Consider the following 27,301-nt stretch of genomic DNA (forward strand, 5'->3'; position numbering starts at 1 on the left):
GTGGTTTGCAGTGCATGGGTTGCAGCCGGCCTTAATACTCAGCAGGTGTGTGTAATTATTTTTTCTCCGCCCTGAGTGCAGACTCTCCACAGTCAGAAAGATACTACTCGTAAGTCGCTTTGTGAATACCGAAAGTAGTAAAGTTAAACTTTTGGTCTAACTTTACCTTTGTGAATCGGACCCACAATTGCTAAATTGACTCCACAGTGAAAGTGAACGTTTCCATTTCACAAGTATTTAGTCTGATTTTCAACATTGACAGCTCTCCATCCTCTGTGTCAATGTACATTTGTTGGTCCTAAATGCCACTTTGCCATCGATCCTTATGCTGGTTGTCTCTCCATTCTAAACTGTATAGCTATCAGAGACAGCCTTGACTGAATTACTGTATATTATATATAAACTGTCCTTATAATTTTTCCAATAACCTTCCACATTTTTTGATTTTTTGTTTTGTCACATTATAAAAGGTTATGGTTTTTTTCACTGGGGCTCACTATTCACTGTGAATGTAAGAAAGAGAGGTATTGTGTATATATTAAATGTGTTTTTATATGTGATATAAAAAAGTGATTATTAAATAAAGACCTCGGCTGAGGCTTGGTAGATTTCAATAATCCAAAAGGGTCGTGTGTAGACTTACTGTGTTTATCATTGATTTTGTTTTGTTTAATTTTTATTCTTTTTTCTTGACTTATTTGTGTGAGATTAATTCAAAAGCAATCATTGAGGTTGTATGTAACAGATGATTTTTTTCAAATTAGTTCCTTGTGAACATTGTTTTGATGTGTATATGTTGACATGTATGTATCATTAGAATATACTTTCAACACAGGTAGTACTACTTCTTTTTAGATGAGACAATATAAGCAATTTGGTACATACCTTATTATTGAAATTTAAATGTAGTCATCCTTTCCTTAGCCAAAATGTTATGAAGTAGTATACTCTAGTGCATGGGTGCACACAAACTTTCTCTCGGGGGCAAATATACAGTGTGGTTTGTGGCCGAGGGCCGTACCGGTTGGGAGGGGGTCAGTGGGGGGGGGGGGCTAGAACAACAACAAAAACTGTGACCATGAGGTTGAACATATGCCCCTGCAGCAGACGCATTAGTCCACTGAGCCACCAGACCCGACATACACACATCTATCTATCTATCTATCTATCTATCTATCTATCTATCTATCTATCTATCTATCTATCTATCTATCTATCTATCTATCTATCTATCTATCTATCTATCTATCTATCTATCTATCTCTCTCTCTCTCTCTCTCTCTCTCTCTCTCTCTCTCTCTCTCTCTCTCTATCTGTCTGTCTGTCTGTCTGTCTCTATCTGTCTCTGTCTCTATCTGCCCCTGTCCCTATGTGTCCCTGTCTCTATCTCTATTTCTATCTGTCCCTGTCTCGATCTCTGTCCCTCTATCTCTCCCTGTCCCTATCTGTCCCTGTCTCTATCTCTCCCTGTCTCTATCTCTCCCTGTCTCTATCTGTCCCCATCTGTCCCTGTCTACATCTGTCCCTGTCTCTGTCTCTATCTGTCTCTCTCTGTCCAAACAGGAGGCTTCCCAAAAGGCCCTTTAAAAGTCAGCTGTAAAAGCGCTCACAGCTGACTTTTAAAGGGCCTTTTCGGAAGCTTTCAGACAGTGCCCTGACGTCACAGAGGCCGGCAGTAAATACAGAAGATGGCCGCAGAAGCATACGTAGTGAATACTTATTTAATACGTATCCACTACGTATGCTCATGCAGTCATCTTCTGTGTTTACCACCGGCCTCACTGGAAACAGAAATGGCAAGGCAAGGTCCGTGGGCTACCAATAAAGGCCTGCCGGGCCGCTGGCGGCCCGCGGGCCTTACTATGAGTACCACGGCTCTAGTGAACCATATCTGAGCATATGGAGATGGCCAATAATTGGGATTTTTGACACACACCACATACTGCTAACATGTCATCCAATATAATGTACTATGAGCTTTCAATAAAGTTTATTGTCAGTGAGCTTACCAGGGTCTACCTTCAACCCACTGTGTGGTGCCTGACCAAGTGTTACACACGTACGTGGAGCAGAGATCACTGTAGTATGTGATTTCCTGGGCAACGTCATAAGGCTGATGGAGCACAAAGTTTGCTCTTTCATTTGTAGGGGTGCATTATAATCATGGGTAGTCCGCACCTACACATAATTCTTAATCGTATTAACTTAGGACATTAGATTGTGAACTGTAATAACATGAAAGGTGACGTGTTAGGGATATTTTCAATGTGGTTGTGAAGAAATTAACGTTGCAGCTATGTGTGTTTAGCTGTAAACATTAACATGCAGAATTCGTACACGGCGCTGACAAATATTCACATATTTTATGTGCTATGTAACGTGTTAATTTAGATGTGCTCAGTAAATAATGTTCAATTTATATGTGTAATTTCATGAGGCCTTGTGCCTTTTCTTATGTTGGCTGATTTCTGTAGGCCTGAATTGTATTTTTCCTCTGGAGGCTCTAGCATTACATTTACTAGTGAATTTCATATGCATATTGGATTTGTTCTTTCTCACGTTTCTGTTGCAGGTGGAGAATTCATCCTTGTTAGATAGAATAATGTCTTTGTTTTAGGAGCTAGGCTTCGGGTTGAGAGAATACATTGAACGTTGGTACTGATAATAAAGAACTGTTGTACTTTCTCATCTGAGTAAGCCTGGGAATACAGGTCATCTCGCCAAGGCCTGGGAGCATCGCTGCCTAGTGGAAAATCACCTACAAGGAGGTGGCTTGACTGGATGGTGTGATGCTGCAATGCATCTAGGGATACTACCTGTGAGTTTGATGTATTGAAGTAAGGGTCAGTGCCCGGGGACTTCTGCCTTGCCTTGAAATAGAGAGTATCTTAGAACGTGCTCTGTAGCTTATGCTATTTGACCCATCCAACATGAAGAGACTTCTTAAGAAGACTTCACACGCTGACACCTTTATGGATCTAAACTTGGGAAATGCTACATAGGGATGTCACACTAGTTGTAGAGTAGGAACAGACTAATGCTTTATACCCACAAACTTCAAATGAAGGGGAATCTCAACGTCTGCGCTGTCATTTTCTGTATTCTGGTACTCAAACTGATTATTCTGTGTATGTTGCACCGCCTTAACTTTACCCGTAGGTTTGACTTTGTATTAGTTCCAATGTATTTCTACACCCTCATCTTGAGGTGCCTGTATATCCAACTGTTCTTGGCTTTATAATAAAAATAACGAAACTTATTTAGGAGTCTGTGATTCTTCGGAGTCATAGTTCATTGGAACTGCAATGATTGATTGGCTAACGATTTCTCTCCTCTCCACGCTTTCATGCTGATAAAAAGAGTCATCGACCGGGGGTTCCAGAGCAAGCCTAGAACATGGAACCCGGCTCCTTCAGGGCCTAAAAGGTTATCAGTGTAAAATAATTTCAATCTAGTTGACACATGTTAAAACCAACATATAATAGTTACGATCACATGTGTGAGAATAATGACAGAGTTTATGTAAAATATCCATAGGTTGTCTGATGATAATGTAGTACATGGGATCCACTTCTGGCCATATATACGCACCAGGTTGTGCCGGTGGTAGAGGTTGATCTGCCCCATGACATCTTCCTGCAAGTGCAGGAAAACCTGCTCCAGTGGGTGGATCTGCTCTGGCTGTATGTGGAAATTAAAGAAAGAAGTCAACAGACAAATGCAACAAAGGACGCTTAGCTGTGGCGGTGGCTAGATTATGTATATCGTTATTATGGAGGGAGAAAGAGCCACCATCCTTTGAAATGTGGAGGGGCAGACTTTATTCCATATGTAACCTAGAATATAGTCTTTATGCTTTTAAGGGACCACAGAAACGCAGGTTAGGTATTAAGATATGGGGGGCGTTAGTAGAGTACCTGCAATAAGTCCTATCTTTCCTAACCCACATGTTAAAATGCCCCAATTTATATTTGATTTCTTCCTCTGTTCTCCTTTTTTCTTGAAAGGTTATAATTACATGGAATGTTTGGTCTCTGACATGATTTATATTTTTGTGAAATATGTAACAGTAAAGGGCGACGAAAAGTATGTATTGATCCCTCTCATTCTATCTTATTTTTCTGTTTTAATGACCTTAATACAAATGTATGTTGATTTTATTGGCTAATAAAAAATAAAAAAATGCAACAAAGGATAATTATGTACATTTTTTTACATAATTGCTTAATTTTATTTAGAATACAATTATGATGGTTGCGGATTCATGCACAATTTCATGTGCTAGTTACAAAATACACCGAAAGCACCAGAATAGTAGGCCGCAGATTGTGAAGAAATTAGAAGTTAACAGTTCCGGGACATAGGATTCTGGGACTTGTAGTGTGATAGACAAAATTAAAAACATGAGAGTCTAAATCATCTTGAATATTTGCACAAACTTAAAGAGAATTCTATAGTCAAATTTGTTGTTCATATTAAACATTTATCAAATAAAGTCATTGCTTAACCATCTCATATTACCTGGTATCCCATTAAAGTCATAGTTCACAGGCAGCTCATGCAACAAGTGGGAGTGCATGGTGGAGAGGACGTCCTTGTCAAGTGGTGAGAGACGGAGACGGGGTCCAGTTTGTCCACCAGGGAGAGATCTGGCCACCTCTATCCTGGTGAACTTCAGCTTCAACTGCCTTCTCTCTCCGTACATTTATTTTTGATATCTGTGCTGGTCCAGACATCCTCCCCCAATGCACTGACTGCGTTAGCCAACTGCTACTATAGGGCTACCTTCTGTGTTGCATTCCTGAGGAATTGGGGAAGACCATGTTGTTTTTTGTAGTTGCTCACAACAAATCTGACAATCAGCTCAGTCTCCTCCTCAGTGAAGTTCTTCTTCCTCCTGCCATTTAGCATGCTGACTCTTCGCACATGGCAAGGCAAGGAGCAGAGCAGGCAGGCGATCTATGTATGTGGAAAAACAGAGACTTGGATGTGGGCTGCTTTTATGTGGTTTGCAGTGCATGGGTTGCAGCCGGCCTTAATACTCAGCAGGTGTGTGTAATTATTTTTTCTCCGCCCTGAGTGCAGACTCTCCGCAGTCATAAAGATACTACTCGTAAGTCGCTTTGTGAATACCGAAAGTAGTAAAGTTAAGCTTTTCGTCTAACTTTACCTTTGTGAATCGGACCCACAATTGCTAAATTGACTCCACAGTGAAAGTGAACGTTTCCATTTCACAAGTATTTAGCCTGATTTTCAACATTGACAGCTCTCCTATCAGAGCTGAAGCTCTCCATCCTCTGTGTCAATGTACATTTGTTGGTCCTAAATGCCACTTTGCCATCGATCCTTATGCTGGTTGTCTCTCCATTCTAAACTGTATAGCTATCAGATTCTCTTCAAAATGTATTCCACATACTTTCGTTGCAACCAGGCCTTGCACTTTTTTGGTTGTTTAATTTTCAGCTACTCATTATACATTCTTATGAGATCTATGCCGCACAATGAATGAAAGTGTTCTTTTCACGTTATTTTTTACATGTTTTTTTATTTACTTTTTATGAATTCTTCAATAAAGAGAAACAATGACAAATATACATTGATCAAAAGCAATTTTACGAGTCTGTAAGGCTCAAAATCTTATTAGCAATATGCAATGTTTCATGTCTCAATGTTGGTGTCGTTGGCTTGAAGGCGCTGGCCCTTACTGCTTACCTCCGTAAATGTGTTTGTATATAACAGGCGTGAAAGAACATGTCTAAAATTGAGATTACTTTAAAAAGTCTCACTTTTTGTTTGTCTAATTAGCATATATTTTCGTACCATACAACAACAGGTTGTAACGTTAGTCATTGCCACTCTTGATAGAGATGCCAACAGAACAGGTCATAGATAATGCATATTAATCACAAGACACTTTGGGGCATATTTATAATAACTGACGCATCCCTGCATATCAGCAGGGATGCGCCAGTTATTTTGCGCCCCAGCTCCGCCATCATGGAGGCGCCGCATTTATAATGCGGCGCACCATGGGGCAAAAACGGCACAAATGCGTCACGCATCTGTGCCGTAAAAGTGGCGCATTGCTGGAGTTGCGTCGCAAGCGCGACGCAGCTTCAGCAATGCTCTGGGGGGCCCTATCTGCACAATGCTGCGTCAATCCTTACGCCTGCTTCAAGCAGGCGCAGGGTTTTGACGCAGCATGGGCTCAAAAGTGACTGAGTGAAATCTTGTAGATTTCACTCAGCCACTTTTAGGAGGCGTTCCTGCGCCGGAACGCCCCCACCTGCCCTGGAACGCCTACATGTGGCGCAGGGCTTTACAACGTGACGCATCTCCCAGATGCGTCACATTGTAAATACCCCGCACCATGGCGCTGGATTTGCACCGCTGCTGTGTCACAAAAGTGACGCAACGGCGGCGTAAATGAGGCGCAAGTCAAACATAAATCTGCCCCCTACAATCTATTTACTCAGCGTCATTTTTTGGCATCTTTGGAAGTGAAGTTCTGCTCTCTTTATAACTGTCATTGCTACTTCTCATGCCGTGCTGCTTGAGACTACCACGCCAGATAAGTGTTTGTAAAGCGGACGTTGCCCAGTAAGGATATCTTGGCGCTGAATACCAGATGTTTATTGTTATCTAATTCAAGGGTACTCATTTTATCAACCTCAGAAAGATTAAAAAAAAAACTGGACCAGACCTGCCGAATTTGAACCACTGACCATAGGGTCAAACATTTATTCTGCTCAATGCAAACTGCTTTCGTTTAAAAACTGGTATGCAATGTATTTTGCTCAGCGGTCTACAATACTGCTTTGTACCTTCCATAAGCATTTATTTTACAAATATATAAGACATAAGAGCTGCACTCCCTGACTCATTTTATAAAGATCTGAACTCATTTTTAATTCTATTTTACGAGTGCTCATATTGTGCACTTTTAATTAATTTAAGGCAGCTGCCGAAACTATTGCTAACAACTTTAGGTAGGGCCGCTGGAATTATGCGGCAGAGAAGGAACAAATTATGCAGCAGAGTCAACTACATTAGGTTGCAAGAAAAGGCAAGCTATGCAACGTAATGCAGCACATTTTTTGATAGTTACTTCATAATCATGTCATTGTTTCGCATGTTTTAATTGTCTGAGCAAATGTTTTAGTTTATTAGTACAAGTTTAACATCCAAATACAGTAATATTCAAATAGAAGATGACCAGTTAACCTTTGCGTAGGGCCTTCAATTACACGGCAACGTGTCACCGCAATTTTAGTAATTTTTTTTATCCATTTGAACTACAAACATTTTTTGGGATAAAAATCTGCACGTTATGCGGCAGATTACGGATTATGTGTCAAATCCATAACTACACAGAAAACGCCACAGCATCGTATTATTCCATTAAAGTGAAAGTTTCACTTATTTTTTATAGCTAAAGCATTCCTCCTCACTACTCCGCCGTCCTCACCAATGTCATTTTTAAGATGTAAAATTGCATTTTACCCTCTGTCCAGAATGTTAATCACTCCATTCCAAACCTTCCGTAGCATTTAATGTGCATACCTTCACACCAGTGAATCACTGCACTGTTTGGTACTTTAATTGTTACAGTTTACCTGACTGTGCTGCTTCATAACATATGCTCTGGCTTGGCTAAAATCCTTCCTTACTAACCGTAAACAAACTGTGGCCCTAGGACATTTCCTCTCAACCGAACGCCAGATCACCTCAGGCGTTCCACAAGGCTCTTCTCTTAGCCCGCTCCTATTTAATATCTACATGGCTCCGTTGATCTCGTTAATATCCTCCTTCAATATCGCTACAACCTCATACACAGATGACACGCAATTGATCTTGGTCCTGGATAAAGACGCGACCAAAACAGAGCTTAATTTTGAGCAATGTATGACAGAGGTCATCTGCTGGATTAGACTAAACAGCCTCAAATGTAACGCGGATAAAACCGAGATTTTATTGATAGGAAAAGACAATTTCTTTAACCCCTTCAGTGCCACGCCCTTTCCCCCTCCTTTGCCGGGCGTTGCACTAGTGGGTGGGGTTCATGACGAGATAGTCTCGTCATGGGCACAGTGCAACCGTGCTCCATGACGAGACTATCTCGTCATGGGCACTGAAGAGGTTAACCTGATTCAATGGTGGCCAGAAGATTTACCTGCCCCACCTAATACAGTGGTAATCGCCAGGACCCTGGGTGTAGAATTTGACTCCTCTCTCTCATTTTGGTCACAGGCTCTTGCAGTAGCAGGAATGTGCTTTAGCCTCATAAAAACCCTCAAAAAATTCTTCGATTACATTTCCTGCTCTGCAAAGAAGACAGTGGCAGTTGCACTGATCCTTTCGAGATTAGACTACTGCAATAGCCTTTTCGCAGGAACCAAGAAACAAGTAGTAAAAAGGCTACAGATCGTACAGAACACAGCGGCCTGTCTAGTGCTGAAAATGGCTCATTATTCATCGGCCACGCCAGCTCATAAAATGCTGCATTGGCTGCCCATACAGAAAATTATTTTATTTAAGATCTTGCTGATTACTTTCAGAGCCTTTAGAGACACTGGACCTAAATACCTGGCAGCCAAACTCACTCATTATGTCACGGCTAGGACCCTCACATCCTCCACAGCAAACTTTCTTAGGCCACCACCCTTTAGGTATAAAACCAAAGGAGGAAACTTCATCGCATTCTTGGGAACAAGAGCATGGATTCCAGAATAGCACTCGTTACATCGCATAGAAATACTACGCATGCTTTTACAACGCGGGTATTACTACGCGATTTCAATTACAACGAGTACCGTTACAACGCAAACTTTTACCACAACTATATCTTTACCATGCATGATTTCAACGCCAAGGCAGGGGTGATAAAGGTATACTCATGGTAAACGTTTGCAAGGTAAGTAACTCCAACCTACCATACCCTAATCCCTAATGTTCCACTGCACAAGCCTCCCCCGACCCCCAGTCCTCTCCCTACAATAACACTACACTACCCTGCACAACCCCGACACTACACTAATTCCCCGACCCTCCCCCGACCCCCAGTCCTCTCCCTACAATAACACTACACTACCCTGCACAACCCGCAACACTACACTAATTCTTAAAACACTACCCTACACTACACAAACACCACAACACTATCCTAAACCCTGAAATACTACCCCGCATGACCCTCTCCCTACCCCCAGTCTGTTCTTACACTCAAACACTACCCTGCATGACCCCTGACACTACCCTAAATCCTAAACCACTACACTACACAAACATTACTACACTACTTCGACACTACCCTAAACTCTTAAAAAGTAACCCCCACCTAAAGCACAATCCCCCTTACCTCTCTCTCCATGTGGTTCCTCTCTCCTGGTTCCAGCGTCGACAGAGGGGCGGTGCACATCATTGTGAGGAAACGGAACAGCCCAGTTTTCTCAGAACTATGTAGATAACCATTACATTGCATGCGTTTTAAAAGCGCATGCGATATAATGGTTTGCATTGTTATGGCAGTCTTTGTTACATCGCATGCGTTGTTACACATGCGATGTAACAGCTTGCGTGGTAACAGCCTCATTGTAATGGCTGTTTACCTGGAATCTCATGCCGGCACACCTAAAGGCGATAGAATCAGAGACTCAATTCAGAAAATCACCTAAAACCTGGAAATTCGGGCTCACGGATGCATTCTGCTCCTCACTGATATAGTGGGATCATTCTCATACTTACCCAATCAATCTGGTTGCTTCTGTGTAGCACCAGGATGCTCCCTCTGGAGCGATGGCTGCGCTTTACAAATATCTAAATCAAATCAAATCATAACATAATATTATATATGTGTTTGTAAAGCGCATGTTTGACCAGAGGGGTCGCATGTCACTTAAAATCAGATGTTTATTGCTCCCCAATTCAAAAGTAATACTTTTATTGACCTTAGAAGGATAAAAGGTGGAGTAGACCCACTAGAATCTGAAACTGTGGCAATGAGGTTAAACACCGGTCCCTTAATTAATCCAGTGTGCCACTGTCACCCAAGTGCTTCTCCCTGCCCCCTCCCTATACAAGCTCCCATAACATAACATGAGTGTGGATTATTCCCGGATGATTTTATACCACTTCAGGATGGTTGTTGATTACTCTGGAATGATCCCATGACAATTTCAGGATGAGTGTGGATCACTCTAGGGTGATTTAATAACAACTCAAAAATGAGCATGGATTACACAGGATTATTTTAGGACAACCACAGAATGACTGTGGAATACTAAACAATGACAACAAAAGGACTTTCTGATGATTGTGAAATACTCTTGGATGATGTAATGGCAACCGCAGTCCTAGTGTAGATTACTCCCAGAAGATTTAATGAATAATGTAGAATGGCTGTGGATCACTGATAAATCATTAAGGGTTGGATCACACCTTGACAATTCCATGTTACAAGCACATTAGCCGACTGCCAGTATTCCCTTGCAGGGTCCCACTAGTAGTTTAGGAATATGGATTTGCTGGTAGGGAAATATTTTGAGGACCACCTCATCAATGTACGTTCCTGTTGAAAACAGGCTACTTAGATGTAATATGCCTTCTTTACACAACACCGTGAATTATTTGCAATGCCATGAGTTTTAAAGTAAGGGCCAGATTTACAAAACTATCACTGAATGCAGCGCAGCACCCAAATTTGCTGCATTGCATAAAAGGGAGAGAGTAGGAAAGTGCCATGTCTACCCGTCTCCCTTGCACCACTGCACCATTAGGCAGCTGAGCGCCATGCACACACATTTCCACTGTAGTTCAAAGGTGTCTGCAAAAGTCTAGCTTAGATTTTGTACTGGAGGGTCCCCTTCCAGTCCAAAAAATACTATGCATAGACAAACTTGAAAACTTTTCCATTTCGGATGAGTGTTGTACCAAAAGGATTTTGCGTCAGGTCTGCATTATAAAATCGAACACAAGACGCCCATAAATCTGGTCCTAATAATCAGATCAATATTCTCCTTCTTTGGAAAGATTAATTTCTAAACTCTACATTGAGAGGCGGGTTCCTGTATAAAATATATTCTGAGAAACATTTTTTTGGGCTAGATTTGTGCTGTGGAAATACCATATACATACAAAAGAAGTTGTCTGTAACTATGTTTTACTTTGCATTCAGAAAAGCTTAACAACTTGTGACGCTACTCCCATACACCTGACACACTGGGACTTGCCTTACTTTGAGGTACAGAGCCTTATCTGAAGCTGTTTTACATGGTGACCAATGGCAAACGACTGAGAAAAACAGTGGTTAAAGGATCAAGGATCAAAAGGGATGTGTCAAAATGTACTTTTATTGATCTAAAGCACACATTTGACCCCATTGGAGCCCGGATACCAAACAAGAGAACAAAAAAGTCCTACACACTGTTCAAGAGGGAAAAAAGGCTAGAATACTACAAAAAGAACAAAAAGGCTTAACGAAAACTTTGGGGCATATTAACAAGGGTTTATCTCTGCTTTTTGGCTTTAAAAGCCAAAGAAGCGGAGATAAAAATATCGCCCTATCAACAACAGGGTGCTAACATGCAAAATCGCATGTTAGCACCCTTTTTCACTACGCTTCCCTTTGCATCTCTAATGAGATGCAAAGTGGGCGTTCCAGAGCAAAATAAGAGGAGAAATGTCGCTAAGCGACATTTCTCCTATTATCAAGCTTCACCCTAACCCTGTTAGAGACAAAAAAAGCAGCGCTAACCACGGTTAACACTGCTTTTTTACGTCTGCTAATTTTCAGACTTAGCCATGTAATCAAATAGGAGGTGGATTACATGGCTAAATGGATTTTTTATCGCCTAGGCAGTTAGCGTTGTTAATAACGCGATAACCAGGGGATATTATGCAGCGATAGCGGGCGTTAAAAAAATTAACGCTAAGTGCCCTTAGCGTAAATTTTCCCTGTTCCTTGTTAATATGCCCCTCTGTTGTTTGTTTCTAGATTTTAGGTTTTCTAGGTTTTCTTTAGTTCTTTTCTAGCATTGCAAATCTTTATAGCCAGCTTCCTTCCCATAGTTATGTTGTCCAGTGATGGTCAGCAATGGTCGTGCACACAGACTTCACAAACTCTGGAAGAAAAAAAGATTAACATGCATCAGTATCATGTTACCAGCACTATTTTAGGTTTTTAATAGGGCTGGGCTATCTTTAGAATGTTCCAATCCCATTATTTCATATAGTATGTCCGATGAGATATGGTTATGGTTACAAGGGTTCATAAGTTTAACATTAAGGGCACTCGGTCAAAGAGGCACAGGTGAGAGCAAGTCATTGATGAAGGGGGTGGCAGGAGGTGAAAAAAGAAAATGTTTCTTTATTAACTTAAGAGTGAAGCAGCTAATTGTGAAATCTGAAAGAAACACATTAGTTAGATTCCTCACCTTAGAATATCCCCAGGCGTCGGGCTGGATCCGGAAAGATTTTTGTAGCAATACCCCTTGCGCGTCGCTAGGCGTCGTCTGCGGCTCCGCGTCCGTCGTCGGCGTCGTGCGCTGGAATGACGTCGTCGGAGTACTTAGACGCCGCCCTCGGGCGCTGACGTCAGTTCTTCTTTTTTCCGCGCCAGTAAGCGCCAATCCGGGAAGAGCTTACCCCTAGTCAATTTTTGACTAACTTTTTTGACTTTTTTGTCTATCGACTCGACTCTGGTGCCAGTAGGATGCCTGGTTTCAAAGCCTGTGATGCCTATCATCGCCTGATGTCGGTGACGGATCACCATCGCCGGTGCCTTTATTGCCTGGGGGCCGACCATAACGCGGAGTCGCGCCTCGATTGCCAGGCCTTGACATCGAAAGCTAGGCGGGAGCGGTCCCGTAAGCTTCTCGAGCTTCGGCACTCGGTTCCGCACCGCTTTCGGTCCCGGTCCAGGAGGAGGTCCAAGGACCGGTCGCGGAGCCGCAGCCATCGTCATCGCTCGTCGGGGTCTTCCGGTAAGTCGAAGCACTCAAAGAAGTCCAAGAGACGACATCGCTCTTCGGACTCCCCTCGCCGGTCTCACGACTCAGCTGAGGGTCAGGGTGGTCCCACCCCCACGGCTCCGTCAGAGCCGCAGGAGCCACGTCCGTCCCCATACGCGCTGGTCCCTGGGACTGACGCGACTCCGGCGGAGGTCAGTGCCTTCCTCTCGGCCATGAGGGGCCTGGCTCCACCGTCGACGCCTGTTGGCGCGCCTTCGGGCCCCGCAGGTTCGACTGGGTGACCTTGCGTGCCGGCGGCTCCGGCCCCGGCGCCGTCGACGGCTCCGGCCCCGACGCCACAGGTCCCCGAGGGATCCAGGCCTGGATCTCGGTCGGCGCCGGTCGACCTCACGACGCCTCCTCCGCCGACGCCGACACCGGTTCCACCCCCGGCGCCGCCCCCGGATGACGTCGTTCCCCAGTTTAGCCCCGGTCCGGGCCCGACGCCGGCGCGGCGCCGCCCAGTGCCGCTACCGGCGCCGATTGGTGAACGCTTCATCAACTGCCCGGCTCCGATCATTCCTCCTGTTTATCGGGAATCGGATGACAAGGGCGACTGGGAGGGGTCTGAAGACCCTATGGCCGCTCAGGCCCAACTTTCTCAGGACTGGGCAGAGGAATTGGGGGATTTCAGCGGTCTGGATACCTCCCCGGATGCTGGTTTCATCTCTCCTCCGACTGTGGCCTCGGAGGAGGGTGCAGCCTTTTCAGTGGTGCTGCGCAAGGCGGCCGAAGCCCTAGGGCTGGAGTTGCCTGCTGTGGCTGTGAGGACTAACGTCCTCACAGAGGTCCTTCAACCGACAGCAAGCTCCACTGAGCCTCTGCTGCAGTTTAATGAGGCCCTCATTGACGTTCTGCAGGGCACTTGGTCCAAGCCCTCCACAGTCCCTCCTGTGGACCGGAACGTTGCCCAGCGCCACCGCCCTGCTCCGGGCGACCCCAGTTTCCTCTCCCAACACCCCACCCCCGAGAGTCTGGTTCTCCAGGCCTCAACCTCCCAATCCTCCTTCCCGTCCGCTCCTCCGGATCGGGAATCCAAGAGGTTGTAACAGTTTGGCAAGAAACTGTTCTCGTCCCTGAGTTTGGGACTGCGGTCTTTAAATACCGCTTGCCTTTTGGACCGTTAATCCCACTCTCTGTGGGATACGGTGGAGGACGTGCTGCCCTTGTGTCCGGTGGAGGCCCGGACACGACTCGCTCAAGCACTTGCTGACGGTCGAGACGCGGCACGGCACACTATACGGTGTGGACTTGACATCACGGACTCGCTGGGTCGGGCGATTTCCACCACGGTGGCGCTTCGGCGTCACGCCTGGCTGAGGTCCACGTCATTTTCGGGGGATGTCCAGAGTTCCCTCATGGACATGCCGTTTGATGGCACTCGCCTTTTTGGTGAGAAGGCGGACAGTGCACTGGCTCGGTTCAAGGACTCCCGGGCCACGGCCAAGTCCTTGGGTCTTTCGGCCCGCGGCCGCAAACTTCCGCCTTTCGTCCCTTTCGTGGCCAAGGAAGGAGCGCCTCCTCACGTCCGCCCAGCCACCGGCCGCAGAACCAACCTGCACGCGGTCGCGGACGTGGATTCCGCCGAGGCGGTACTGGAGGTCAACGTGCCGGTCAGTCCACATCCACCCCGGCAGCATCCGCCTCAAAGCCCTCCTAGTCCGAGCTTTCAGGCCCATTCAACGCCAGTGGGCGGCAGAGTTCGCCATCACCTGCTCCACTGGCGCTCCATCACGTCGGACAGGTGGGTGCTGCAAATCGTCCAAAGGAGCTACTCCCTCCCCTTCGAGACGACCCCTCCAGCCATGCCACCGCTGAACCACCGTATGTCGGAGGATCATTTGCATCTTCTACACGAGGAAGTTTCGGCCCTCTTGGCCAAAGAGGCCGTCGAGCGCGTTCCTGGTCCAGAAGTAGGTCGTGGTTGTTATTCCCACTACTTTCTGGTTCCCAAGAAGGGCAAAGGGGGCCTACGCCCGAACTTGGAGCTCAGGAGCGTCAACGCCTTCCTCCGGAAGGACCGGTTCAAGATGCTCACTTTAGCTCAGGTTCTGGCTGCCCTAGACCCTGGAGACTGGATGGTAGCGTTGGACTTGCAGGACGCTTATTTCCACATCCCCGTCCTGCCGGCCCACCGGCGTTACCTGTGGTTCACGGTGGGTCAGGAGCACTTTCAGTTCACCGTGCTCCCCTTCGGCCTCACCAGTGCCCCTTGGGTGTTCACGAAAGTGATGGCGGTGGTCGCAGCTCATCTGCGCAGATCAGGGGTTCCAGTCTTCCCCTATCTCCACGACTGGCTGTTGAAGGCGGGCTCGCCCCAGCAAGTCGTCTCCCACCTCCAGACTACGGCCGACCTCCTGCACTCGCTGGGGTTCTCCATCAATGTGCCGAAGTCGCACCTGAGTCCCTCCCAGAAGCTCCTTTTCATTGGAGCGGTTCTCGATTCGGCGCAGTTCCGGGTCTATCCGCCGGAACAGCGGGTCCGGGACATTCAGGCCCTGATTTCCATCTTCCGGCCTCTGTCCTGGGTTTCGGTCAGGTTGGTGCTGCGGCTTCTGGGGCTGATGGCCTCCTGCATCCTGTTGGTACCTCACGCCAGGTGGTGGATGCAGGCTCTGCAGTGGGACCTGAAGTTTCAGTGGGCCCAGCATCGAGGCAACCTGTCCGACCATGTCTTGATCTCGGAGGGCACTGCGAACCAGCTGCAGTGGTGGCTCACGAATCGCGATTGGGTCAGCGGCAGATCCCTCTCCCTACCCCAACCGGAGCATGTCGTAGTGATGGATGCATCCCTCCTGGGATGGGGGGGCCATATGGGAGAGGCGGAGATCAGAGGCCTCTGGTCTCCGGCGGAGACTCGGCTCCATATCAACCTATTGGAGCTGAGGGCGATCCGACTTGCACTAAAAGCCTTCCTTCCCTCTGTCCGGGGAAGTGTCGTGCAGGTGTTCACGGACAACACCACCGCCATGTGGTATTGCAACAAACAGGGCGGGGTGGGGTCGTGGACCCTTTGTCAGGAGGCTCTGCGCCTCTGGACATGGCTGGAACGTCAGGGCATCACCCTGGTGGTTCAACATCTGGCGGCTCTCTGAACTCCAGAGCAGACAAACTCAGCTGCCGGTGCATGATGGATCACGAATGGTGTCTGAACTCGGACGTGGCGCAAGGTCTCTTTCTGCAGTGGGGCGAGCCTTGGTTAGATCCATTCGCCACCGAAGAGAACGCGCAATGTCAGCAGTTCTGCGCGTTGGAATTTCCAAGGCGGCACTCGCTCGGAGACGCTTTTCGTCGCGAGTGGAGTTGCGGTCTGTTGTGCGCCTTTCTGCCTATACCACTTCTGCCAAGAGTGCTGAAGAAGATCAGGCGCGACCGGGCCCAAGTCATCTTGGTGGCTCCGGATTGGGCACGAAGGTACTGGTATCCCGAGCTACTCAGTATGTCCATCGATCCCCCGATACGACTGCCTCTTCAGGAGGACCTTCTGTCGCAGCAGCAGGGGACGGTCCTCCCCCTGAACCTGTCAAGCCTCCACCTCCATGCGTGGAGATTGAGCGGCGACAGTTGATGCCATTTGACTTGCCTCCTGAAGTCTGTGATGTCATTCTGGCAGCCAGGCGTCCCTCCACAAAGACGGTATACGCCTGCCGGTGGAACAAATTTGTGGCATGGAGCACAGCAAAGGCTGTGGATCCCCTTTCTGCCCCTCCTTCTGAGGTTCTTCTCTTTCTTCTTTCTTTGGCCCAGCAGGGCTCTGCTCTGTGCACCTTGAAGGGTTATCTTGCTGCAATCTCTGCTTTCTTAAGGCTTCCTGGTCAGTTTCTCTTTTCAAGTCCCCTGTTGTCTCCCATTTTCTCAAGGGCATTACTCATATGTTCCCTCCTGTTCCATTCGTAATGCCTCAGTGGGACTTGAACCTTGTTCTCACTTTTCTGATGTGCACTCCCTTTGAGCCCCTTCACAACTGTCCCATTCGTCTACTGACTCTGAAAACTGCCTTCCTGGTGGCTATCACCTCCGCTAGGCGGGTGAGTGAGCTCCAGGCTCTGTCAGCTAACCCTCCCTTCCTTTCGGTTCATCCGGATAAGGTTGTCCTCCGGACACGTCCTTCTTTTCTTCCTAAAGTCGTGACTCCCTTTCACATCGGGCAATCTGTCACGCTGCCCACCTTCTTTCCGCCTCCGCATCCTTCAAAAGATAAAGAGAGGCTCCACTGCCTGGACTCAAAACGTGCGCTGTAATTTTATTTGGACCGCACAAAACAGTTCCGGGTGGACGACCAACTTTTTGTTGGATATGTAGGTGCGAAGAAGGGTAAAGCTGTGCACAAGCGCACCATCTCGCGATGGATCGTGTTGTGTATTAAACTCTGCTATTCCTTGGCGAAAAAGGTCCCTCCTGTTGGGCTGCGAGCCCATTCCACCCGGGCCACAGCGGCAACAACTGCCCTGGGACGGGGAGTCCCCTTGCAGGACATCTGTTAGGTGGCGACATGGGCTTCACTGCACACGTTCGCCAAGCACTATTGCCTGGACAGCTAAGTCAGGAGAGATGGCCACTTTGGCCGTTCTGTTCTCCAGGACTTTCTCGTGTGATCTTGGTTCGCAGGCCCACCTCCGTGGTTGGTATTGCTGGGGTATCTATTCTAAGGTGAGGAATCTAACTAACGTGTTTCTTTCAGATGAACAAGTTACTTACCTTCGGTAACAATGTATCTGTAAGAAACATTAGTTAGTTAGATTCCTCACCGACCCACCCAGCCTTCCCGTTCTGCGAACTCCCTCCCCTTCGAGACGACCCCTCCAGCCATGCCACCGCTGAACCACCGTATGTCGGGGGATCATTTGCATCTTCTACAAGAGGAAGTTTCGGCCCTCTTGGCCAAAGAGGCCGTCGAGCGTGTTCCTGGTCCAGAAGTAGGTCGTGGTTGTTATTCCCACTACTTTCTGGTTCCCAAGAAGGGCAAAGGGGGCCTACGCCCGAACTTGGACCTCAGGAGCATCAACGCCTTCCTCCGGAAGGACCGGTTCAAGATGCTCACTTTAGCTCAGGTTCTGGCTGCCCTAGACCCTGGAGACTGGATGGTAGCGTTGGACTTGCAGGATGCTTATTTCCACATCCCCGTCCTGCCGGCCCACCGGCGTTACCTGCGGTTCACGGTGGGTCAGGAGCACTTTCAGTTCACCGTGCTCCCCTTCGGCCTCACCAGTGCCCCTCGGGTGTTCACGAAAGTGATGGCGGTGGTCGCAGCTCATCTGCGCAGATCAGGGGTTCCAGTCTTCCCCTATCTTGACGACTGGCTGCTGAAGGCGGGCTTGCCCCAGCAAGTCGTCTCCCACCTCCAGACTACGGCCGACCTGCACTCACTGGGGTTCTCCATCAATGTGCCGAAGTCGCACCTGAGTCCCTCCCAGAAGCTCCTTTTCATTGGAGCGGTTCTCGATTCGGCGCAGTTTTGGGTCTATCCGCCGGAACAGTGGGTCCGGGACATTCAGGCCCTGATTTCCATCTTCCGGCCTCTGTCCTGGGTTTCGGTCAGGTTGGTGCTGCGGCTTCTGGGGCTGATGGCCTCCTGCATCCTGTTGGTACCTCACGCCAGGTGGCGGATGCAGGCTCTGCAGTGGGACCTGAAGTTTCGGTGGGCCCAGCATCGAGGCAACCTGTCCGACCATGTCTTGATCTCGGAGGGCACTGCAAAACCAGCTGCAGTGGTGGCTCACGAATCGCGATTGGGTCAGCGGCAGATCCCTCTCCCTACCCCAACCGGAGCATGTCGTAGTGACGGATGCATCCCTCCCGGGATGGGGGGGCCATATGGGAGAGGCGGAGATCAGAGGCCTCTGGTCTCCGGCGGAGACTCGGCTCCATATCAACCTATTGGAGCTGAGGGCAATCCGACTTGCACTAAAAGCCTTCCTTCCCTCTGTCCGGGGAAGTGTCGTGCAGGTGTTCACGGACAACACCACCGCCATGTGGTATTGCAACAAACAGGGCGGGGTGGGGTCGTGGACCCTTTGTCAGGAGGCTCTGCGCCTCTGGACATGGCTGGAACATCAGGGCATCACCCTGGTGGTTCAACATCTGGTGGGCTCTCTGAACGCCAGAGCAGACGAACTCAGCTGCCGGTGCATGATGGATCACGAATGGCGTCTGAACTCGGACGTGGCGCAAGGTCTCTTTCTGTAGTGGGGAGAGCCTTGGTTAGATCTATTCGCCACCGAAGAGAACGCGCAATGTCAGCAGTTCTGCGCGTTGGAATTTCCAAGGCGGCTCTCGCTCGGAGACGCTTTTCATCGCGAGTGGAGTTGCGGTCTGTTGTGCGCCTTTCCGCCTATACCACTTCTGCCAAGAGTGCTGAAGAAGATCAGGTGCGTCCGTGTCCAAGTCATCTTGGTGGCTCAGGATTGGGCACGAAGGTACTGGTATCCCGAGCTACTCAGTATGTCCATCGATCCCCCGATACGACTGCCTCTTCAGGAGGACCTTCTGTCACAGCAGCAGGGGACGGTCCTCCGCCCGAACCTGTCCAGCCTCCACCTCCATGCATGGAGATTGAGCTGCGACAGTTGATGCCATTTGACTTGCCTCCTGAAGTCTGTGATGTCATTCTGGCAGCCAGGCGTCCCTCCACAAAGATGGTATACGCCTGCCGGTGGAACAAATTTGTGGCATGGTGCACAGCAAAGGCTGTTGATCCCCTTTCTGCCCCTCCTTCTGAGGTTCTTCTCTTTCTTCTTTCTTTGGCCCAGCAGGGCTCTGCTCTGTGCACCTTGAAGGGTTATCTTGCTGCAATCTCTGCTTTCTTAAGGCTTCCTGATCAGTTTCTCTTTTCAAGTCCTAACAAAGAAGGTATGCAGTTCCTAATACAAAGGTTATGTTGATGTAGAGTAGACTCTAGTGAGTATTAGAGTGTAAAAGGGGAGAAGAAACTTCTCCTAGTTGGAATAAGACCCTCACACACCCAGCCAGCTAGGTGTCATGCTTCATCATCGGGTCTGCTCCTTATCGGGGCGGCGCTGCAATCCCCGATCGGCACCCAATTAGGGGCCTTCCTGACAGAGATCTTTTTTCCAGAAGCCGATTGGTGAAGTGCAAGTGAGGGCCCTAAAATTGGTGTAGGTGATAGTGATGTGTGTATGAAAAAATCTAAAATAGGGGAGGTGGTCCACTCAGAAGTATTTTAATGAACGTGGCCCCCACCCTAATTAAAAATAATACGACAAACCAACGCTATAACCAACTGCAAGGATGCTGGTTGATAGCGTCTGTCAGATGGTCGACATGTTTCTTGCCTTGTAGTCAATTTAGACGGCAATTCATCAGGACCAGAATAACTACCTACACTTAAGTGGTGGTGGTCTGTGGTAAAGTATACTATTGACCACCCTTACAGCACCCAAAGAAAGTGTGGTACCTGTAACTCAAAAAACATAACCTGCAAAAAAGGGATTGACAAATTCATCAATACAAATCAATGGATTATTCACTCAATATTGACAAGACATGCAACGTGAAATTGATACAAAGCTCATGCTCTTAGAGGCTCATAACATGCTTGATAACGTGTCTGTCATACAGTGAGTTAAAACAACTAAAATAAATGCAGCCAGAGAAGCACACAAGGAATTTCACTCACCCATTAGGGTCAAGGCAGTGGTGTTTCAGATCCAGCTAGTGGAGACACTAAGTTGTAGTGTCCTAATAACAAGGGGAACGAAATTAAGAGAAACATGATTGATACACAAGGACAGTGCGCAGAGTCCGGCGCCAAACGCCCGAGGTCACAAGAGAAACAGCAACCCACAGTGTCATATGGGATAACTGTAGATAAAACAAGGTTGTGCCACGTCTCCATTGTAGGGCACACAAACTAAGGTAAGAAAATAATGATAATGGACACAAGTAGGCGTCTCGTGGTGCCTTGGCTGGCTACAGTTCAGCCCACAGCCCCACGAGATGAGGACAGGGTCGTCAACATAGCCCGCCATTACCTCACACGGGGATACCAGGTCGCGTCTCCATCTCCGAGCCAAACGCATATTGGCGGTGCAGTCAACCTATCCATATGAGCAGAGACTCGCGTAGTTGACAGTACGACAAGGTATTGGTATTGGGCGAAGTTACTGTCAACCATTGCAGAGTCGGTACCATAAAGTGGTGCACCGATCCTAGACAAAGTGGTCCTAAGTGTGTGGGAGGACGCGGCACACATAAACAATGAAAGGAGAATGACAAAATTAAATCCGTTACTCACGGTTTCCTAAAAACGGAGGTGGCGGTAGACCTACCCCACGTCGCTGGTCCGGGATTCACACGAGTATGCTACAGGTGGGTGTGTGATATAGCGGAACAAGCGTGCAGTGGAAGAAGGACTTCCGGGTCATTCATTGGAAAAGGGACTACAGTTCCCTTTACGAGGATGCGCCATCTTGTCTCCCGTTTTCTCAAGGGCATTACTCATATGTTCCCTCCTGTTCCATTCGTAATGCCTCAGTGGGACTTGAACCTTGTTCTCACTTTTCTGATGTGCGCTCCCTTTGAGCCCCTTCACAACTGTCCCATTCGTCTACTGACTCTGAAAACTGCCTTCCTGGTGGCTATCACCTCCGCTAGGCGGGTGAGTGAGCTCCAGGCTCTGTCAGCTAAGCCTCCCTTCCTTTCGGTTCATCCGGATAAGGTTGTCCTCCGGACACGTCCTTCTTTTCTTCCTAAAGTCGTGACTCCCTTTCACATCGGGCAATCTGTCACGCTGCCCACCTTCTTTCCGCTTCCGCATCCTTCAAAAGATGAAGAGAGGCTCCACCGTCTGGACCCAAAACGTGTGCTGTCATTTTATTTGGACCGCACAAAACAGTTCCGGGTGGACGACCAACTTTTTGTTGGATATGTAGGTGCGAAGAAGGGTAAAACTGTGCACAAGCGCACCATCTCGCGATGGGTCGTGTTGTGTATTAAACTCTGCTATTCCTTGGCGAAAAAGGTCCCTCCTGTTGGGCTGCGAGCCCATTCCACCCGGGCAACAGCGGCGTCAACTGCCCTGGGACGGGGAGTCCCCTTGCAGGACATCTGTCAGGCGGCGACATGGGCTTCACTGCACACGTTCGCCAAGCACTATTGCCTGGACAGCTAAGTCAGGAGAGATGGCCACTTTGGCCGTTCTGTTCTCCAGGACTTTCTGGTGTGATCTTGGTTCGCAAGCCCACCTCCGGGGTTGGTATTAATGGGGTATCTATTCTAAGGTGAGGAATCTAACTAACGTGTTTCTTTCAGATGAACAAGTTACTTACCTTCGGTAACGATGTATCTGTAAGAAACATTAGTTAGTTAGATTCCTCACCGACCCACCCAGCCTTCCCGTTCTGCGAACCGACATCTAGGGTTAAGTTTCTCCCTTTCAGGGCCCTAGATTTTTTGGCACCAGGGTCGGTCTCTTGCATGGCTCAGCGTCCCTAGCGCGGAAAGCTATGTATAAGAACTGACGTCAGCGCGCGAGGGCGGCGTCTAAGTACTCCGACGACGTCATTCCGGAGCACGACGCCGACGACGGACGCGGTGCCGCAGACGACGCCTAGCACCGCGCAAGGGGTATTGCTACAAAAATCTTTCCGGATCCAGCCTGACGCCTGGGGATATTCTAAGGTGAGGAATCTAACTAACTAATGTTTCTTACAGATACATCGTTACCGAAGGTAAGTAACTTGTTCTTCAGGAAATCTGTTGGGAGTTACAGGAAGAGGACAGAAAAGTTCCATCTATAACAAAGGTCTTTTAACTTACTTATGTGCAATGAGCCTCCCTGATGTCAAATGTTTTGTAGTTGAGCCCCCTTCAAAACTTTGTACAAGGCTTGGGGCAGCAGGAGTGGGCAGGGCTAAGAGTGGAGGTACTTTTCTGCAGCTCAAAATCTGCACTAAATGTGAGAATTATAAAAGAGCAAATACGACTGACCGACATCAGAAATTTAACACAAAACACCACTGCATATAACTGGGATATTTAGCCACCCATGCTCCAGGTCCCTAATTTAACTGCACCTGCTGCACTAATGATAGTTACAGCCCCAGGTAGCAAGCTGTTTTCTCTGCCTCTTTCACCCTTTGCCTGCCATGGCTGGTCATTTTCCCAATGCTGAAATACTCTGCCCTTTAAGGGGAAAAAATGACACCTACAGCCCAACGAAGCAGTTTTTTTCCTCTGTACACTCCACAGGGTGATCACTCCTAGGCATGCGACCCAAAGTACACTGCCTGTCCTTTTGTGTAAAAGAGAGGTCATTTTCACTTACAAGATATGTGTGCCCCACTGGAATATAGCCTTAGACCCTAGGGGCAGCAAGCCCCACATTTTGAAGACTTCTGATCTACAAGCTTGCTGCTTCATCACAATATGTATTTTTTCCCCAAAACACAAGAACATTTGGGAGGATCAATATCTGGGGAATATGGACTTGGGTGTTTAACACAGATGTGTGTTCACAAATACCCAATCTTTTGAAATGCTGGGGTACTTGAAAGAAAGTTTGATTCAAGTACCGATTTAGAGGCGTTCAAACAAACATATGGGCCCTAGTCATGTTCACCAGATGCTGTCACGCTTACTCTACAAACAGAAAGTAATCAATACCAGATTTCATTAACAAATCCATTGTGGAGGCAGCCATGTTGAACCTGAACTCTACTTGCAATATTAATATTTGGAAAACAGTCTAAGAAATTATCTTACTGACCAGAAATAAAAATAGGAGCTTGCAACCAAGTGCATGGAACAGGGCAGCTGATCTCATTATTGGGAGAGTTGATCAGGTCTAAATAAAAGCTGTGAGCACACTGTTTTATAAGTGAAGTTTGCAATCACCTATTCATCCAGTTTAAGCCCCACACTTGGACCTGCAAATTTAGAAATTAAATCCCAACTCCAGGCTTTGTGCCAGATATACATGCCATTTGTAGTGTAGTTAAGTGTGATGGAGTCCTTGTACAATAATATGATACAGGTCCAGATATGCAAACATATTTTAACGCTATGTGTATTAATATATTTTCATAACCCTAGATCGACTTAATGTCAATTTGAATATTTGTAATATCTTACCAAATAATACATCAACCTTCTCCTCATCATGGACAGCTGTTCCAGCACAAGCCTTCATTATCCTTTTGCAGATGCAAGTTTTTTCGGTGAAAAAATTATTTAGTTGACACCATTCAGAAGAAAACCTGTACTGTCCCAAGCTGGCTTGGCTTCCTCCAAGAATTTGTGCAATTCTCTCTTTGGCACAAGAACATGCCTGAACCGTGAAGGATCATTTGAATCCTTCACCAACTGCTGAACATCAGTCTGCCAAATAACACAACTATTAACTAATTGCCATCATGTTAGCTGACATACTAAAATAAAAATATATTAGAAGTGGTGGTTTTTGTAGGTGATTTGGAATCTGTACATGGCTAACAATCTAAGATTTGCTGGGTTAGCTCCATAAATATAAAACAACCATATTTGAAACACATTGCAAGCAATAAGATTTGAAAGTCTTCTCGTGCAGGACATCTACAGGGTTTGTCCTATAGAAACTTCAGAAAGGTTTATAAATTACAACTTAATTAGTATGCTAAAAGAGTGGGAAAGAAAACAAGTACCTTTTTGTACTGTGACTGCATATTTTTGAGGCTGCTGTATATGTTAAGTTCCTTGTGCTTGTCTAAGCAGACAGCGCAGCTTGCAAATGCTGTAAAGTCAACTTACTGTTGCAAGTGCCTTGTAACTGTGCAATAATGAAATAGATATGTTAAAGGCAGCAGATAATATATTCTCTATACACATAACACAAGCATACTTCTTTGTGATGCATGTGTTTGGGTGGAAAAAAAGGATTGTTAATGGAAATTTGTTGCAGTTTATGTGGATACGTAGAATATCAATCACTTACCTTTTAAGTGTTTGTTTTCGGCTTGTTAAGCATTCACTTCTGATTGTAACTGTACACGCATCATTCAAACAGGAACCAGGCCCACCAGAACAGCTTTCATTTTGGTTAATAATGGACAATAAGTTATATACCATTTCCTTAGGTAGAGAAAGCAAATCATAATTAGGTCATACAAGTAGAAATTAAATTTCCTCTGTACCTTAAAATAAAAATGCCCAGTGTGAAATTATGGACTTACCTCAGTTATCATCATCATCATCAAAATCTTTATTCGACTGTTAAAACAGCCATAGAAGCACAGACAATATAATACATAAAAATTGGCGCATATTGAAAGATACAGACATTGGTGTCATTTAGTTTATAACACAATACTTTACTTTGCGGTAATTGATTTTAGAATAAACAGGACAGTGTTATAACATGTCAGAGGATCCTCTAAGCTTACAAGGAATATCATTGCCAATTTGTGGGACCTGAATCCACGGTTAACAAACAGGGGCTTCAGTTAAAAATTTCTAAAATTACAATAAAATTTGCGGAACAATAGAAAGTGCATCGTGCTTTGTTTACTCTTATCACACGGTCAGGGTACCTTATCTGAAGGACGTATCTTCGTTTTTGTTATCAGTTATCAAATGAAAGGATTCTTCATTGTTCTGAGGTGGGGTGGGGGGGCCATAAAAAAGTAACCATTAGGCCATCATTTATACTGTACAGTTCAAGCAGTTTTCCATTTGTTTATTCACATTTTAAACGGTAGGTATATGTGCCTTATTGTTGAAGAAATCAACACACCATATTAATTCTATGTTGTAATAAGGATAAAATCTGTTTGCAGAGATAACAGGCAGAAGTTATGTTGTTATTTAAAAGAGCTTTTGGCAGCAATAGGCACGTTACGGTCACTAAGAAAAAAAGGCTGGCATGCAGACTTAACAATATGCGATTGTGTATAATGGCAGCCCTCACTTAGCTCTGCTTACATCATGGTCACTGCTTTCGTTGCTTGAAAATGGGTCATCAGGGCAAGGGGTATGGTTCACATCCACATCTGTGACTGTTGCTTTTGTTGGTAATTCACTGTAGGCCAGGCTGTGGGACTGTGAGCCAAAAAACCTTGTGGTGTCAAAACATTTGGTGCCAAGTGTACCATCATTTTGTGATCTCGTTTGCAGGGTCTAGTAGGTGTTACTTCATTGCTCGAAACAGCCAGCTCTTGTGTAGAAAATCGTTTTTGGGGTATTAAGTGGTGAAGGGAAGGCATGTTTTTGTCTTTGAATTTAAGATGGGACTCCAAGACAATTTCATTCTCACGTTCTACTGCTTCATATTTACTTGTAGATTGTGGATGAAGGACACTAGCCATTCCTGCTAAAAAGACCAGATTTTCAAGTTTCTGCATGTTAATCTGTGAACTCGCATCACCAGGATGAGGAGCTGTCCTTTCAGCATGAGCTTGGTTAGCAATTCTTATATTATCCTGCCCACTCTGACTTTATTTTTTTCCTTTTCATCTTTTTTCTGCAATCTTTTCAGCTTGGAGTTCATGTAACACTTTCTTAAATCTTCCAGGACTTCCCTGACTGCCACAGTCTATTATCAACTATATCCACCTGTTCCCTCTGAAGTAACACCTGTTTTAGACCCTCCGTTGTGCCAGAATAGCTTGCAATGAAGTCTTCAAAAGTATTTTTAATTATAAGGCACTGTTTAATCACACATATATATATATATATATATATATATATATATATATATATATATATATATATATATATATATATATATATATATTCACTGAAAAAACCATGGGTTTCACATACGTTATAGTTAGGAATTAGCAGTTAAAAAACCTTGCAAATTCACTGAAAAAACCATGGGTTTCACACACGTTATAGTTAGGAATTAGCATTTAAAAAACCTTAGAAATTCAATGAAAAAACCAAAGGTTTCACACATGTTATAGTTAGCTGGACATTTCACTCGTAAAAAAACATTGAAATTCCCCCGTTATAGTTAGTTCAGCTAACTATAACTCGCGCGCCCGCAATGCACTACTAATGACGTCACACATTACATCACTCATGACATGCTCAGTGACATCACTCATGACATCACTGATGACATCTGAAATGACATCACTGATGACATCATCCAGTGAATGTGTGTTTTTCTGAAAATTAAAAAAGTTTAATATATGTATATCTCAAGGTCGATGGAAGAATAAATGAGTATATAAATGTCTAAATTGATGATTTGTTTTTTAAAAATTGATTGTGTAACTGACTGATTAAGTGTATCTTTATGAATACATGGCTAAGTGAGTAATGTTTAAATTTGTAAATACCTGTATCAGTCTCTC

At 46.1% G+C, this 27,301-nt stretch overlaps 1 pseudogene; it reads right to left on the bottom strand.

The window, feature by feature from the left end:
- Window positions 1–11,962: 11,962 nt before the first annotated feature.
- Window positions 11,963–27,301, bottom strand: part of LOC146805083 (uncharacterized) — a 40,336-nt pseudogene continuing 24,997 nt past the window's right edge.

The sequence above is a fragment of the Triturus cristatus genome, chromosome 8 (genome assembly GCF_964204655.1).
Source record: "Triturus cristatus chromosome 8, aTriCri1.1, whole genome shotgun sequence".
Classification (NCBI taxonomy): domain Eukaryota; kingdom Metazoa; phylum Chordata; class Amphibia; order Caudata; family Salamandridae; genus Triturus; species Triturus cristatus.